The 18,738-nt window shown below is 37.5% G+C and overlaps 1 protein-coding gene across 5 annotated transcripts in view; it reads left to right on the top strand.

The window, feature by feature from the left end:
* LOC145675934 (bifunctional FAD diphosphatase/FAD synthase-like) overlaps positions 1-18,738 on the top strand; it is a 199,128-nt gene that overhangs the window by 70,522 nt on the left and 109,868 nt on the right. Inside the window, exon 1 of one of the 5 annotated variants that reach the window (XM_081746744.1) lies at positions 12,085-13,006. The exons of the other annotated variants lie outside the window; for them this stretch is intronic. The gene's annotated coding sequence lies outside the window, so the exon portion shown is untranslated. Of the gene's footprint in view, positions 1-12,084; positions 13,007-18,738 lie in introns of those variants that run through there. 5 annotated transcript variants of the gene reach the window in all.

The following is an 18,738-nucleotide window of genomic DNA, read 5'->3' as shown; positions in this document are numbered from 1 at the left end:
AGAGTTTTGACTGAAGAACAGAAACGGAACCGAGTGCTCCGATGCGAAGCACTGCTGCAATTGTGCGAAGGCGATCTTGCTTTTCTCCAAAAAGTGATAACCGGTGACGAAACTTGAACTTTTCAGTACAATCCAGAAACAAAACGACAAAGCGCTGAGCGGCACACCTCAAACTCACCCCGTCCCAAGAAAGCGCGGATGAGCAAATTGAAGACGAAGACCATGCTCATCTCCTTTTTCGGAGTGACGGGGATCGTCCACTACGAGTTTGTCCCGCCCGGACAGACCGTGAACGCTGCTTACTACCAGGAAATCTTGAAAAGGCTGAAAAGAAGCGTCGCGCGCAAGCGCAGGGACATCAAGGACAGCTAGAAGCTTCACCACGATAACGCCCTCAGCCACACCGCTTTCATCGTCACCGACTACCTGGTCCGAGTCAACGTTCCTGTGGTACCCCACCCTCCCTACAGTCCGGACTTGTTGCCTCCTGACTTCTTGTTTCCGCACTTAAAATCAGCGCTGAAAGGAAAACGTTTCGACTCCATCAAGGACATCAAAGCAAATGTCAAGGCCGCCTTTGCAGCCATCCCGGAACAGGTCTTCGGGGAATCCTTTGAGTCATGGAAAAGCCGCCTACAGAAGTGCATTGATGCAGGAGGTGCCTAATTTGAAGACTATTAGTCAGTTGTACCGATCAGCTCAATAAATCTGTCTTTTTGAACGAAGGCTCATTACTTTTGAATCGTACCCTATATGTGTAAGTTACTACGTCACGCACTATTTATTCAGTGACACTCTAGTTCGTCGAGGAAAGTTTACTGAGATCGCCGGATGCACAGAATTTCCTGTGAAGGTGAGGAAGAGTTGGCTCTAGGAGAAAAGGAGGCCGGCTACAAGAATTTCATGTAATTATGTAATTTTATGAAGAGTCAGGGATTTTCTTTTTTTAATGAACTTGTAGGAACACTGGAGGAGCAAAAGGCCGATTCCAAGGTTGGGCAAAAGACCGACACACAAGCACAATCGCGAATATACCTACACTTTGATTGACGCATGTACACAGTAAATAAACAAGAAGCATTCTTAAGCGTACTGTTGAGTTCAGTGGTAGAAAACTGCTGAATTGTACCTAGGAAGTGACTCCCGAATGAAATCTAGAGCTTCAACATATAGAATATTATTGATCGAACCTCTGCCTAACACCTATCGCCCGTTGGAGAAGACTATTTTTGATTTAGTAACCAACAAAGGAAACAGGAAACGTAACCAAAATGGAAGGCATGTACTAGAAATATCTCTAAATATGATGTAACTTACCAAAGGCTACTAGACACATTTGCTGTTATAAAAGGGAAATAAATCCGTATTGTAAGAGTAAAAACGTAGACAACGATCCTTTATTCAAACAAAATTAATTCATTGTCACAGATTCCAGACAATTCTGATTCTGATTCCTGACAATTAATATATAATTTCATAATTCGAACACCGCAAACATGGAAACTTACGTTGATGGGAAACAGAAAACTACTTGTAATATTGGGGGCCTATATTGTACGGCCTTATGAACTAGGATAAAAAGCAGGATCTACTTAGACTGTAACCCGAATAACTCTACTTTCAGAACTTGAATTTAACCCGGCTGGAAATCTAGCTGGAACTGTGTGCAAAGAGAAATTATGGAAGAGTGGGAGACTCGGATTTGATTCCCGTCGGGAGCTTATATGGTTCGGATTCCACGTTAATCTGTAGGTCCACCTCTCATATAGCCTTGCTGCCGAAAGGAACGTTAAACTCAAAATCAACTCAACTCAAATAATGGAAGATTAAGTTGACCATCAAATTGCAAGAACTGTGTGTTGTAAATTTCAGTTAAACTGTAACAAACTTGCACTAAGTTTCCATATGTTTGTCACAGTTTGATGAAAATTTATTTATACAAAGGTCATTCCGAAAGTAATGCCTTCCCTGTTGTGAAAAGGGCATCCGGTTGCAATAATGTGAACAGACTTTGGGGTAGATGACTGAAATTCAGTTAAAATGTAAAAGAGACTATGTAGATTCTATGTATATGCAAAAAGCAGATTGTTCTAAAATCGATGGAACGTATTCAAAAATCACGAAACATTAATGTCAGTGGAAAGTCAATGAAAAACAAATAGTTCCTCCCCTTATCCCTTTCCACACGGGAGTAGAAATTCTTAGATTATTTTCATGAAACCGGTGTTTCCATACTACATGAAACGTGCATAGAACATTTTTATTGAAACAATGCGTGGGTCCATCGTAGGTTCTGAGAAAGTGGACCCACACAATTGTGTGTGTTTTGAAGCCGTAGTGAGCGTGAAAAATGAAAAATTCTCGCTTGTGTGATACAGAAAAGCTACCCGCACAATTGTGCGGGCTCGGGCGGAAAGAATTATCTCAAAAACCAAAAGAAGGAGATAACTGAAATTAACTTAAATGTAGAAAGAGACTATGTAGATTCTATATTCCAAAAGCAGATTGTTCTAAAATGGATGGAACATAGTTCAAAAAGCACGAAACATTGTAACATTGATGCAAATGGAAAATAGATGAAAAATAAATAATTCCTTCATTTATGTCAAAAACCAAAAGGAGTGGGCTGAAAATCACCTTAAATATAGAACAGGCTATGTAGATGCTACATTCAAAAAAGAAATTATCCTAAAATGGATCGAACATAGTAAAAAAAAAATATATAAAACATGAACATTAAAGTCAATGGAAAGCAAATAATTCCTCCACTTCTCTCAAAAACCTAAAGAGAGAAATAACTGAAAATCACGTTAAAAATAGAAGAGACTATGTAGCTTCTACGTTAAAAAAAAAAAAAAAATCCTAAAATAGATGGAACATAATCAAAAATCACGAAACATAAACATTAAAGTCAATGGAAGATCAATGAAAGGAATGAAGTCGTCCACTTATCTCAAAAACTATAATAAAGATATTGGCTAATTGAAAGCTTATTGCAAAGATATAATGAAGAGCTCGAAAGCAGTGTATAGCACGCAAGGTAAATATGGATAGAACATTGTCAAAAGTCAACTTGTTTGATTAAAATCAATAATAATGATAAAGTATATGCATCTTCTTCGAATTACCCAGGGCGACCTACGCGGAGGTTACGTGCTTGAAATATCTCACATTTGGATTTGGAATCTCCAGACTTGATTTAGCAAGCAACGTGACTTTTGACTTGACCACGCGACACAGTCTGGTCCTTATGGCAAAGTGGATACTTTTATGTAAAGAAAGTGTATGTAGAAATAGATACGTATGTTGAGTATCAGTTAAGGCTGTTCAAAATATTTTCACTTGCTTTTAATATATTTCTGCCACAGTTGAGCCCAATGTTGAAATCCTCTCTGAATATTATTATTATTATTATTATTATTGTTAACTATGCATTTACAGTGATTTATTTTCTTCTGGAAATGCTGTCCACGAAGTGTTTTTTCTTCCTTTTTTCGTAAGAGGGGTAAAAAAAAGGTGGAAGTGAAATAGGACTAGATCAGGCCTGTAATGTAGTTCGGACATTACAGATAACTCCATCTGTGGTAGTGGCCTGCGACGCTGTCCTTGACGTGTGAGGATGGGTGTAGTTATCATGGTGTAGGGTATCACCCATGCTTTTTTTTTTTTTTTTTTTTTAATTTTTCAAATAGCACCTTCAGCATTTTTTAAAAGCATGCACATATCGAAAATTGTTATCATATTGTTTTGTGCTTCGGTGAAGAAGACATGTACCATTGCATTAACTCAAGTTTAGTTTCTAGGTCGTAGAAGGGTGAACTACATTCCTATCTGATTATATGTAATATCATCTCGATTTCATTCATAATATGCATTTCAAGTAATTTTTCCTTTTTCAGTGGCAAGAATTGAAATCTGTATATTTGTATGTGTTACAAGTGTTGCAGTAGGTCCACAATCCGGACAGCAGGCTGGTGTGCCAAAACAAGATCAAACTGACTTAATAGCAGTGGCGATCGCCCCCCCCCCCCCCAGAAGAGGAAACTTTCTTATTTTATATATAAATATAACCCATCCCAGTGTTTGGAGCTCTTAAAAGTAGCACTAAGTAGCAGTATTACAACCCCCCCCCCCAGAAGTCCGTCCTGGATCCGCCCCTGCTTAATAGGTAGTGTGGTAAGCGGACTATTTAATACGGAGGCCACCACTAAATAAGTATCTTCAGTCAGCTTTTAGTGGGAGTGATTATGAGTGCTTAACAACGTCTGGTATGTGAACTGATACTGTATGAGTTCCAACTTGGGCTTAATCCTGCGGCAACAACCCAGAACGTTAGTCATGCGAAAGGGTAAGATGCAATGAACCATAGCACAGCAACTCGTTGGTTCCAGAAATTTTATGAGGTTGTAAAAATGTCAAAGATACCCAAGGTCTGACTGCCCCTGAGTAATAGATTCTTAGATCGTACAACACGCCATTGAGGATAATACATCCACCAACCAAACCAACTCGGCATGTAGCTGTCTACTGTAGTGGGTCACTTTCACGAACTCGGGAAAACCATCAAGAGTTGCCGCATTGTACCACATGAGTTGATCCTAGCACAGGCCCAAGGAGAGTGGCTGTGTGTTGATAACTGCTCAAAATCCGCGTGATGTTCATTTGCTGAAACGGATTTTCTATGCAGTGTTGCCATGTTACAGCCGAAAAAATTTTAAAAAGTGAATTTTGAGCACTAAATCTTAAATATTTCCCGCCATTACTTTCCTTTAATAGGTACTATAGACACTTGCTGTATATCATATGAAAGCTTATTTTATTGTGATTCTAACTAGGTATAATTTGTACCAATTGACCAATTAGTGTGCATGCTATATTATTTTAAACCTAAGTCTGCGACTTCCTTCGTAAATATTGTGTGTTCAGCCATTTTCCAAGGTGGCGGTTTGAGCACAACTTTTATTTTTGGGGACTTTATATAATTTGAGTCCTAAAGGTATATAGAATGTTCATACAAAGTCCCTTGCTTGTATGATTTTTTTTTTTCTGAAACTTCATTTTTGAACTATAATGACTGGACTATAGTCCGAATTTACGAACTTGAACTAAAATGAAAAAATGAAATGAAATCTTTGAGTTTTACGTCCCACGGTTATGCCGGTTAGGCTAAAGGAGACGCTGAAGATGAGAAATGAATGAAATGGTAGAATGAAGAAAGTGGGAGGAAACGGGAGAACCCCGAGAAAACCCACGCACACGGTGTTTGTCCACCACAAAGTTCACTTGGCGGGGGCTGGGATCGAACCCGGGACCCCAAGCACCAGAGGTGAACGCTCTACCACTGAGCCACCGCGGCCCGAACTTGAACTAATATCAGCTTATACGCGTAATTATAAACAATACCGTAATCAGTAGAGGAACGAAAGTGGATCGCTTTCGTTTCTACTGCCTTACATACGGCAGTCGAGACCCTTATTTCGCCTCATTCGTACAAGTAAACAAAGTTTACAGTGTCATTCAGAGATTATCTAGAGTGGTATACGAAGAGTCTGGCCTTATGGGTATAGCCTCAAGACTCACTTTACAGACCTGATCTTTGCAGTTTTGGACAGTTCATGCGATATCTCTTTGTGGGCCACCTGCCGCAACCGTTGTAGTCTTTGTCGTATCTGCCTCGAAAGTTTACCCACGCTTTCCGATATGTCTACCTCTCAACATAGCGTATCTGACTTTTTGTTACATAGTCAGTTTTATTGCTTTCATGTGTTCTCACTTCCTATGTATCGTCAACAAGTATCTTTTGGCTGTTGTTGGGAAGAAGCAGCACAATGACTTAGTGGTAGAGCATTTACCTTTGCTGCTAGAGGATTCACGTTCGATTCCTGGCTAAGTAAGCTTGTGGATAACTTCGTGTCCATATTTCATTTTGGTACTCCAGTTTCCTTTTACATTCTCATTCCACCAATTCTTACGTATTCATTAACTTGTGTTATATGGTGGGATGCCATCCGTTACGTCATCATTCGGATCCATCTTTCCTAACGGAATATCCCAGAATCCTTCACCTCTTTTGAGAAATCCCTTCTGCTGCTTTAAAATATTTTGAACATTTTTGAATAGATAGATTACAACTCTTAGTATGGTAACATGCCGCTCTAGCTATATGGCTAGTAGTTTTGAAAACATTTACCTCCAAAGTTCCTTTCCCACACTTTCAGAAACTTGTATCTGTAAAACAAAACGATTTTGAGAAAATGTTACTGGATTTTTTTTTTTTTTTATGGGTAAGATATCTCCCACGAGCTGGGAACTATTTTTAGAAACATCCTCCAGAAAGAAGTTACGATCCCGGCCCTTATTCGATACACCGTAGTCCAGTGCTTAAAATGAGCCGGTATGAGTTGGTTATGCATTCGAAAGTTAGAAAATCGGTGGTATGGCATACCGTGAAACATAACTGATTTAAATTGTAATTTGTATATATATATATATATATATATATATATATATATATATATATATATATATATATATATATATATAAGTACGATGTTAGCATTGAATCAACAAATTTGTTTGTACTATCAAAGATTTCGCTGCTGCTGCTACTTCGAAATAAATAACAGTTCCCTATTACCCTATTCAATGGCAGAATAAAAATTCTTACTACCATTCTGCGCGCCTAAAATGTTTAATCTGTATCCGCTCCTGGCATTGCAGGACTCTTTTTTTTTTTTTTTTTTTTTAATTCAAAATTATTCTTTTCACATTGTCTCGATTTCTGTGTTTACAATTATAAGAAAATTAGTGTTGGCCACGAGACAATACCAGAAAAATCTCTTGAAACTGGAAATGAGATTCAAAAGAATCATTAAATACTAGGTACTAGAGACGAGACGAGAGCGCCTACAAAGCCTTGAAAACGAGACAAAAAAGCATATGGGCATATATGTGTTTTGTTGTTTTAATCCAGTTTAAGGCCACGTTGGATCACTATGTTAATGTACATTCAGTGTTTAAGTAAACGTACCATCTGTGTTCTTCCATATTTAGATCGCCGATATGCTTAAGGAAAATCTTAGGGACGCAGAATCATTTTATATTTGTTTCTGTTAGGCTGATGATAGTGGGAGGTAAAACATTTACTATATTAGTTCTCACTCACTCTCTCTGCCTCTCTTTCTATAGATTTTTCACATCAAAAATGGTGCAAAAATGTCAGGAGTAGAGATGCTCATTAGGGTTCTGTCAAAATTACTACTCTAAGTGGTCATATTTGTTCCATACCGTCACCTCATCTGTTGTCACTTGAAGCACTGCCGTAGTCCAAGAATCTGGCGTGTGAAACCCGATGTCTCTTGCATTTGTTGAGTTTCCCATTCTGCAAATTCCAACTGACGATTAGGGTCGTCTTCTGTGATTTGTTGATGTAATTGTAACTTGTATGTCTGTCATTTGTGTTTTCAGAATTCTCCTTATGCCACTTTTCTAGGACAAACGACGAGTGCTATTTGTGGGGTTTTATTAAATGACGCTAACACTGCTATTATTGATTCGTCTGTAGAACTGTCCGGTGTGCCCATCCGAAGTCTTTCTTAAAGAGAGCCGGTATTTCTAAATTTGGATAGGATGATAGCATCTGTGTCGAGTGGGATATATTCCCTTTCAGAGTGGCATTTGTTAAAATCATCTGCGACAAATCTCACACTTCGTTCCTCTGATATCAGAACAATCTCTATGCGTTCAGCTTTGGTTAGAATCATTGTCCGTTAGTCAACCTGAAAAACCAAAACACTTATATTAAATCTCGTAAACCTTAAGATTTAACTAATCCAACACGAGAGTCAAGTACGGGAACAAATATCTGGGAACATTCTAACCCTGTTTGACATATCACAACCCCGTTTTCCATTTAAAATTTTCAAGTTGGATTCAAAATAGTGGACTCCTAGATGGCGGCCGGTTCCGTGGTTTGGTCGGTGACGCCCTCTTTCCTACAACACATTGGATTGTTGTCTGTTACCTTGAACTCTGCTATATCCGGTCCCAAGCCCGTGTTGAAAAAGGATGAGAGCCCCCCTTCCCCCCACTGTTACCCGTGATTGCGCTTCTTATGATGGAACATTCCTTGTTGCTCCTAGTGAGAGAACTTGAGGTATACGTATACATATTCATGTAAAATCTTCACTTCTCTTGTCCATTTTGGCCTTCCAACATTAGAAATGGATTCAGTGTAAGATTACTGTACAACCTACCACGGGAGGAGAGGCTAGTCTGTCTCTCAAATGGGCGAATAACACGCGCTATTGGATCCGAAAATGTTCGTGGTACCTCAGCACATAATTGGATTTGTCCAGAAATGAGTTTGGCTCTGCCTACCTACGGAAAGGGGGGGGGGGGAGAGGTCTTGGACTGTCTCCCAAATGGGCGATTGATTATATATTTTGTTTTATAATTCAAGTCTTACAACATTGTAACATGTATTTACTCATTTTTGATATATAAGAAAGAACTGAAGAAAATATTAGATAATTTCATACATTTTTATGAATAGTAAACAGTCTATTTTTTTCTAAACCATAATAATTTTCTTGTTATAAATGGAAATCATTGACATTCACTTCTCTATATTATTTAGTTGAATCTTTCTTTAGAGCTACGATCGCTCACGCACGTCAGTCGTAGAGTGCGCAGCTTGGTAGAAAGATCCCTGGTTCGATTAGCGGATACTCAAGTTAATGCTGAACAACATCGTGTCCGTGGGTTTTCTCGGAGTTTTCCTGTTTCCTTCCACATTCTGATTCCATAAATTATTTTATAATCATTCACTTTCATTAATCATCTGTCTCCTATAGCCTTAAGGATATAATAATGGGACGTACAACTAGAAATTTCTTTTTATTTAGAGTGCTTCTTTTCTTCGTTTTCTTTACTTCTTTCATTTTTTTTTTCAAAAAAAGAAGAAAATGAAATGAAATTTTTGAGTTTTACGTCCCACGGTTATGCCGGTTAGGCTAAAAGAGACGGTGGTGATGAGTAATGAATGAAAGGGTAGAATGAAGAAAGTGGGAGAAAAAGGAGAACCCCAAGGAAACCCACGCACACGGTGTTTGTCCACCACAAAGTTCACATGGCGGGGGCTACCACTGAGCCACCGCGGCCCCTCAAAAAAAGAAGAGTTAAAAATAGAGTTCATACCGTACGTGATCAGCAAAACAGTGTTGAAGTGCGTCATGGTCTCATGAGTCACGACTTTTGTTCTGGTTATCTCGTCTCGCTTCTCAGACCAGATTTAACCCAGACGGACCCGGTGATCCTCATAGACCTGCTGATTCAGAAGCTACCGAAATATCATGTCTGCGGCAGGGCTCTAAGTTGTGGGGGGACAGGGGGCAACTACTCCCAGAGGAGCTCCCCGCCGTTTGATGGGAGCCCATGTTAAGACAAAATTTTCTTACTCCGTATACGATACGAACATGAAATTATTGAAGCATCAAAGAGGATCACTACATTACATAAACAAAATAGCACACAAAAGGTAAATAAAACAAAAATAAGTCTTGGGCCCATTTCAGTGAAAAAATGACCACTATTAGGGGCCCTAGAAATAATATTTATCCGTATGGCTTTCAGATTTGTCAATATTGTCCCCTTAATTAATTTGTCTTGTATGAAACAGGCCTAGGGGCGCAACTAACGGTCCCGCAGACCTTATCATGCGGGAGGGTCCAGAGGCTCCGGGAGACCCATAAAGAGTAAGAGAAAGATGGAAATAGGGGGCCCAAGAATTAGCAAAACAACTTTTCTAGGGGATCCAAATACGCGTATTAATTCTTGCCCCCCTCCTCAGAAAAAAATCACGGCGCTGGTCTGCGGCATTACTGTATAACTTTGTTTTTGATTAATTATGTTTACTATTTTAGTTCGAACATACATTTGTTTGTGACGTTTCTTAATCAAGATACCATGTTTTTAATATTTCATGTTTTCACAAATATAATTTCACATTTGTTCGTTTTCAAAGTGGTTTTTGAACATAGCCTATACAAGAAGAATTAACAAAATACGGTACGAATACTCAGTGGTACGACAAGTTTTAGAGCTCGATTAAACTTTGACGATCTCACATAAGAGAAACATATAACTTAGCATTTTCTGTGATTCAGACTCGTTTGTAGAGTGGTAAACCATGTAGTTATCTTTCAGTGCAATGTGGGACACTCACAGACGCAAACAACAAGCGAGAAAGGAAGTTAAATTTGATGAAAACGCAATGAGAGATGAAAGAATCTTGTTTGCTAAAATAGTAGCCTGACACATATTCCCCATCTGTATGTATGACAATCTTTCGTCACTGGTCACTAAGTTTGTGACCCATTCAATCACTGCTGCGAACTCATCCGATCTTGACTAAACTTGACCTTGATTTGGTTAGTACACATGTGAAATATTTTTCTGTGCAATTATTTGATTTCCGATGTCAATAAAATTTTCGCCAAACAAAGAATACTCATGCTATTTATAAGGGGGATGGCCAATTCCGGAATATTTACTTTCCGGAATCTGGAAAGTAAACAGGAAAAATTCCGAATTTCGGAACCATTCCGGAATTTTTCCGAATTCCAGAATTTTTCTGATTTCCAGATTTTTTGAATTCCAGAATTTTCCAAATTCCGGATTTTTAATTCCGGAACTTTCTAAATTCCAGATTTTTTTGAATTCCTGGATTTTATAAATTCCAGATTTTTTCCGAAATCCGAAACTTTCTAAATTCCTGATTTTTCCGAAATCTGGAAAGTGAAATTTCCGATTCCGAAAAATAAATTTTCCAGAATCCGGAAAATTTTGGCCATCCCTAATTTAGAGCAAATATTAGGGGGGGGGATACATAGAACAAACATGTTAAATGTTAAGGAAAGGGAGAGTGTTTATGTGTAATAAGAAATTCTTAAAATCAGTGAAGAATGACTTCCTTTTTTTTGTAAGCAGGAAAGTCCATAGTAATCAAGATGTTGTGTAGGGGGATAAGAGGAGGATTCTTCTTAGTTGTTAATGATTCTATTGAGGAATATGAAGTAAAATGGGTGAAATGTGTCAGTAAGTATATAGAGAAAAGTAAATGAAGTTTTAAAACATTGGATATGAACTCTTTAGAATTTTAACAACGAGTTGAATTTATGAAAGGGAATTATTTATTTGACTTTCCTTGAGAGTAACTTTTAATATCATAATGACAGATTTTAGGCAGTGGTTAGCAACTGCCGGTATATGCGAGTGTCTTTTAACAAAAAAGATGAGTTCTTAGAAATTCTTAGTGCTTGCGTGCGCGTGTATATTGATAAATTAGGTATCAATCATATTGATTTTTCTTAATGTTTGTCAGCGTAAATTCCTTCTAGTCATGTGTTGGCTATTGATTGTTTTTTTCTTTCTTTCTTAACTGCTATTTGCATTAGGAGCTAATCAATCCTGCAGCGTTGCTATAGTGAATCATTTGTCATTTATTTAAAACGGTTTTGTCCGTTGCTTGATGCTAGAGACAATTTCTAAGCTTCTTTTGACAGAAGTTTGTTAGCTGAGCTCAGAAGATTAAAAAGTCATTGAAGATGGTCAAATGAATGCTAGTTGTAAACACACCTCTTTCGTCCCGGCCTCCAAAATAAAGGCTTTAGATACCCATCACGGTTACTATGGAATAAAGTAAACAAATAGCAGTATTGGTCGTGGGGGAAATGAAAGGCAGTTACACACGGGTGGTTATCGACTATGGATTCAGTGCGTAGTGAGCGATATGTGTGACAAGTGTTCAAGGCATCTAGTGTAGCTTATTGTCTCAATTCGCGGGCTAGTAAGTCCTAAGTCCCATTGTTAATATTTTGCGATCATGGAACAGGACGAGGACTGTTCTCAAAAGTACAAACACGTAACAAAAGCAGTGTTATCGAAGTTGAGAGTTGTGGCTACAGTTTTTAATGTCCTTAAGAATAAGTTGTGTTATCAATATTGATGTTTCTGTTCGGAATGGTGTGGTATTTGAAACTTTATGGTACTGAAGATAACCATCGTAGAAGAGAACAGAAATCGTGTTTTTCATGTGCTCGTGTTGCACTTGTTGCCCAAACGGCAATGTAGTGCGAAGAAGCTGTTACAGACAGCTTCTGTTAGTATGTGCCCTAGATGGACAGTTGGCATGACCAAATGTTGGACTCATGGGCAATATCAAAAAATTTATTGTTACATTTCTGAAGGAAATTGAGGCTCGAACTTGTACTATTTTGGCAGTTGTGAGTTTTCTTGCGTTCGTGGTAGCTATCGGTGTTCTTACAGATCCAGCAATCCTTACGTTGTCTGCGGATTTCCGATCAGCAGTATGTAATACAGTGAAAGGTGAAATATTACGTGGACTTCCCAAGTGTAAATGGACATCGTGTAGACAAAGTTGTACCTCTGCATTTTATAACTGCTCAAATGTGTACGTGAATTTCACACTTGACAAAGGAAATAGTGATATAAATGTAGACAATAATACAGCGCGTCTTTTTGTGAACGCTCCTGGCTGCGGCTATGAACCAGATATTAATTGTGAGGATTTTTTTCTACGATACGGAAATGTTGGTACAAGTTTTCCATGTTTTGTTTCGTTTAGCGAATCTCCGATAGCCGTAGCAGAACTTAATATCGAAGTTTTTCAACAATTTATAGCACTGTCATTGGCGCCGATGTTCTTGTGCATTTTGTGCCTCGTATATATGGGGTTTCGTGGTTGGTGCAGATTCCGAATGAAATTTATCCGTTATTATTTGAAAAAGCGTAAAAGTGGCCCGGGGACATTTTATCAGCGGAAACTTGTTGAAATGGAACATAAATGGCATAAAAAGAGAGATATTAAGAAAAAGACACTTTCAGCTAAACCCGAGAAATCAAATCAGTCTCTTCCATTTGTTATTCCATCTACAATCGTGGAGGAAGATTTAGTTGTAGAAGAAGCGAACTATTTATAGCACAGGTAAAATTTTGGTTTTATACTACAATAGCTTGAAACATTAATGTTGCTTTCTTTTCTTCACAAAGCCTTATGGGTATAAGCTTCCGCCGCCATCTTGGAATTTCAATCTAATTGATTTTATCATATCCTGTACACTACAAATGATATTAAAATTAATTATTACTACTGGCGCAGCAAAAATAATTATATAGGGCCTTATGCAGAGTCGTTTTGACGCGTGTTTAGTGCCATACTAAAGAATTCGACTAACATATTTCCTGCAGTAGTCAGGCCTTTAGTATGACGTTAATCATACGTCAGTAAGACGGATAGTGTTTAATATAAAATGTTACAATATTTGAATGGAAGAGCGTATCCTGTTATATAGCTTATCTTCTTATACAGGGTGTTACAAAAATTTGTCAGTGTTTTGAGAATAGATTTTTCACATCAAAATAAGAAAAAAAGTTCATATGGACCTGTGGTCGGAGGCACTGGCGCAAATCCCGGGGGGACGAAAGGGACATGTCTTGGATCTGGAGGGGGACTTAAAAAGTGCTTTTTGGGATAAGTGTGATGATTTATGTCCGACTGGCACAAAGGAATGTAAGATGAAATTGATTTCTCTTGGCTTTTCCATTTTTTTTTTTAAAAATAATCGTGTTCTGTAGTATTTCAAACTGAACTTCGTGCTGTTGTGCGTTTAGTGGTCTCATCAATATGTATTAATCCCACTTCCGCTACTTGGGCACAAATTGCAATAAATGCCAGAGGAGGATATGCCCCTCTCCTCATACTAGAAAGTTGTCACAGCTGTAGGTACGGGCACAAATTCCGGGGAAATGGGAAGACATGTCCCTCCCCCAACATTGGAATTGGAGGCTCTCCCAATAATCCGATTTGAAAAGTGCTTTTTGCAGATAGGTGTGATGATTTGTGTTCGACTGCCACAAAGGAAAGTGAGATGAAATTTTTTTCTCTTGGCTTTTCCATTTTTAATGAAAATGAAGACGTGCGACTGTGCGTGACGTAACCTGATATTAAATCTTATCTCCTCCTCTACCCTAGGCCCTAGCACACGAAAAATATATAGACTATCCAATGTCAATAGAACCCATCTTTTCAGTAAATGCGCATTTAATCTATTTGTAGTATCAGCCTAGGCATCTATTCATGCTTCGTAACCTAACTAACTCTATAGCCTATGGAACCCGTAAGTTCAATGCCGCGTTCACAAAAGCTCTCCACTGACTTCTATGCTTAGCCAAGTGGATCTAGTTTCTACTTTGTATTCCTATTTTTGCGAGATCCATCTTAATATTGTCTTCCCATCTGCGCCTAGGTGTTCCTAATGGTCGTTTTCCGATTGGTCTTACCGCTAACACTTTCAAAGCGTTTCTGCTTTCTTCCATCCTGGCTATATGTCCTGTCCAGCCTCCTAGACTTGATGACCCTAACAATGTTTGGTAAGCCGTATAATTTACGTAGTTCCTCGTTATGAAGTTTCCGCCATTCCCCATTCCCGTTCCTCTTGGGGGTCCGAATATTTGTCTGAGCATCTTGTTCTCAAATACTTTCAGTCTATGTTCTTCCCTCAGAGTAAGCGACCATGTTTCGAAACCATGCAGAACAGCAGGTATGATTATCGTTTTATACATTTTAAGGTTCAAATTCCTCGACAGAATTCGCGACGACATAACGCGTGAATAATAACACGAATTCCCTGTTTTCAGTCGACATTTAATTTCTTCGTGAATATTATTTTCGTCTGTTAATATTGATCCTAGATATTTGAAACTATCCACTTCATCAAAAGTATTATTTAATATTTTAAAGCATTCATAATTTGCCGTATTACGGTCCCAACGCACTTCCATGTATTTAGTTTTCCCTGCATTTACTTCTAAACCCTAGTCCCTGCAAGCGTTTAATAAGACCTCTGTATTTCTTTCTATTGTTCACCTCTCATCCCCTATTAAATTTACATCATCAGCGTACGCATAACTGAGGTCACAAACTATAAAACACTCCATTGTGGTTTTTAACTATTATTTGCCGGTCTTCATGCTTTGGTCGATGCTGTCAAAAACCCAGGTCCGTGGGGTGAGTACAATATACCTAAAAATCCATTCGTACCATGCAGTTTCCCCACATATTCAATTATAAAAATACTTCACACTTTACACCCTTTTCATGCTAATTACTTTATTTCGAAAAACAGGTACATATTTTGGGGGGTAACTTTTCTTAGCAGTTACAAGCTGCTTGAGTCATACCAACTGATAGATTTATAAATCCAGTTCTCTGCCGATACCATTGACCAGCTCACAAAATACCATACGACTATTTTGTCAAAATTTAATATAATTATATGAATTTCACGGAAGTAATACGAGTTTGTATATATATATATATATATATATATATATATATATATATATATATATATAGATATATAGATAGATAGATATATAGATATATATATAGATAGATAGATAGATAGATAGATATGGTATTTGAATGAAGCCGATCTTTCAGTTCATAATATAGCAGACTACCTACAGCACAGATGCTGCAAATTATCTCGTGGATGAACAAAACAGTTATATTACTGGAAACTATGTACAATCCACGGCAGAAAACCTGCAACATGAGGATGAGAGTTTATTGTGAAAGTACACCTAACAGCACAAGGAATGAACATAACATCTAAGTGGAACGAATCACGCCAGGGTAAACCTCGGCCTCCTCCCGTGCACACTTATTTTGGAGCAAAAGACTTCGTCATTTCACAATAAACTTATATGCTCATGTTGCAGGTTTTTTGCCGCGGATTGTACAATGCATCTTTGTTGATAACTACCACGATGGTAAACATTAACTCTTGTTTCATATGCATACAAGCTAAACGACTCTCTTTTCATTATGAGTAACTTTCCTTGATTATCACCTAACAAAAACTAAATGTACAAAGCAGATCTATCAACCGTGTGCGGTTTCAACGATATATAAACAAGTCTTAAGTTGTTCGGATTACTTCTTATAAATAGTTACAAATATTTCGTAATCACTGTTCTTCCGTTGGAGGCTAGGTTTTGTTTCATAGACATGCAAGCTAAACAACTCTCACTTCATTATGTGCAACTTTCCTTCAAGATTAGCACCCAACAAAAACTACAAACTCAAAACAGACTTATCACCACTTTTCGCCATCACTGTTCTTCCGTTGGAAACAGGCTGTGTGCTACTGTGAGTGCCACCTCCAGATGAGGTTGCTCTCTCATCCAGAGGAACTCGAATAGTGCTTCCACTTTCCTCAAATGAAACTCGAGTAGCACTTCCGCTCTCATCCGTTGAAACTCGAGTAGTGCTTTCGCTCTCATCCAGTGAAACTCGAGTAGTGTTTCTGCTCTCATCCAAGAAAACTGGAGTACTACTTCTGCCTTCTCTGAAATGAAAATTCAAAGAATTATGCATTTGTGCTATAACATTCGATTATCAACATGATATTAAGACGAGAGTCAATTTCTCACATATTGACAAGGAAATATCTGAGGACCACGGATGCTACAAGGCCAAGTGACATTGAAGAAAAAGCTATCCTCTGTTGCAGCAATGATATGGAAACACAACGTGAAGTGCATAACTCCCTCAACAGGTGGCAGAATAAGTCACATACGTTGTATTGCTTCCGATGATTTAATTTTGCTTCCGATACTTGGTGCTCATTTTTCATTAAAAACGGTATCGTTTTGAAAATTTCGCAATTGTTTCATAAACTACTCTTCATGATACAATCATCAGAGCAGTTTATACTATGTTTGCAATTCAATATGGCGGCTTTTAAGATGGTGACATTGCACTGGAAGTGCCCTCAAACATAAGTTATCTATCCCGATTTCCAATAGTTGTGTTGAATCTGCCAATATTTCCTTCATGACGGATCCAAACAGGTATTCTTCACATTTTATTGCCTACCTTATTTCAAAATGGTATGCATGTAGCAGCTCAATGGAATATTTGTGAAACGAATAACCACTACTGTCCTGCTTAGCAACTAGAACTTAATTTTAACACAAATTTCATTTTAAAAAAAAATCCAACTCTCATGATTCGTGTACTTTCCTCGTAAACAAACACACTACAAAAATATAAAAATCAGCGCCATTACACCCTCCATGTGGTTATAAAGTGCTTTCCCTGAAAATATAGATTTTCTTGCATTGGTTCAAACTTGTACGAGTATTTTTTATTTTTTCATTATTTGAAAAGAATACTAGGGACGATATGAAGATTGTACTGCTTTTGAAGTGACAACTGGTTTCATTTCATAATGACTACTGAATTTTTAACTGTTTCTTAGTGCTACTTTAAGAAAAAAAATCGCTGAATAACCGAAGCATTTGCTTCAACTGATGAGTAATCATGGAAGAAAAGTTATTTATTACCATCAAAAAGTGCTCTTTAGCTTTGCTATCCAATGCTTACCATAAAAGTTCCTGAGTACGAACGAATGTAAAATTGCTTACTCACCTTCGAGTTAACCTCGTTTTGGCTTGATTCAGAAATCCTTGTATACATTTCTTTATTGAATCTTGGGTTGTGATTTCATAACAGCATCTGCATTTAAAAAGAATATTTTTGATCAAAATATTAAACATCAAATGGTTTATTCTAATTTTTACACACTTTATTTGAACATAGTGGTTGCCTTGTCCACACTTTTCAAATACCACAGCAGTCGTCAAATGCAGAGTCTAGCCGGATAAGAAGGCCAAAGTGAGCGTTACTAAGATTGCTTTGATATTCAAGACCAAAAAACCTTCATATCGAAAGATGACTCAACTTCGGTCACTTTCAGATTTCGAATTGTATAAATATTGAAAAAAAAAAAGCTTTTTTCCCTCCTAGACTCGTCACTTGTAGTGGCTTCGCACACTACAACATTGCAACAACAGTATCCTCTATAAAATATCTTGAGTTCCAAAGTAAACGTACAACAAAGTGCAATAGGTTAAATGTTATAAAATGCATTCATTAGAACAAACCACGAGAAATAGACCTATTTTCATTTTTAAAAGGCCTCGATTGAGCAGTTTGCCTCATTACACTTGAATGGGCAGAAACTAAAAGTATTTAATCAGAAACGAAAAGCATTTAATATAAGCTCCTTTTATCCGCCTTTTCTGATTGTGTGGTAGGATTCTCTCAGGGTATCAAACCTAAAAACATTACATTTACCATCCAAAACTGAAGAAAATGTTTATATTATGGCCCATGGTGTACATTACGAAAACCTCCAAATTCAAGTTCTCAAAGAAAAGTCTAAACATTTAGAACGTATGGTGCAATTTAAAATATTCTGGTCCGTTTCCTTTATTAGAATTCCGCACTTTATTTTTACAATATGAACACAAATGACGTTTAAGGTTTATTGTGCGAAGTCGTAAAAAACTATCATTATTTACTTAACTAAAGGCTAATTCTATATTACCTTTTTTTTAAAAAAAATAATAAAAGTCTATGTGACACGACACAAATCCGCGCATTTTTTAAATTCCAATACTTAATATTTATAACGAATATGTATTTCAAGTATTGAAACAAGTTTGCACACTATAAATTTAATTCAAACTACAAGCACTTTTATCGATACCGAATTTTCATACACCTTATATTAAAATATATGTAACTAGTACTAACTGTGGATTATTTTGCATAATTCAGTGTTTTTCAACGATTCTGTTTTTATT

Source organism: Thermobia domestica, chromosome 18, assembly GCF_964235325.1.
Source record: "Thermobia domestica chromosome 18, izTheDome1.hap1.1, whole genome shotgun sequence".
NCBI lineage: Eukaryota > Metazoa > Arthropoda > Insecta > Zygentoma > Lepismatidae > Thermobia > Thermobia domestica.
This window is presented reverse-complemented; position numbering and strand designations above follow the sequence as displayed.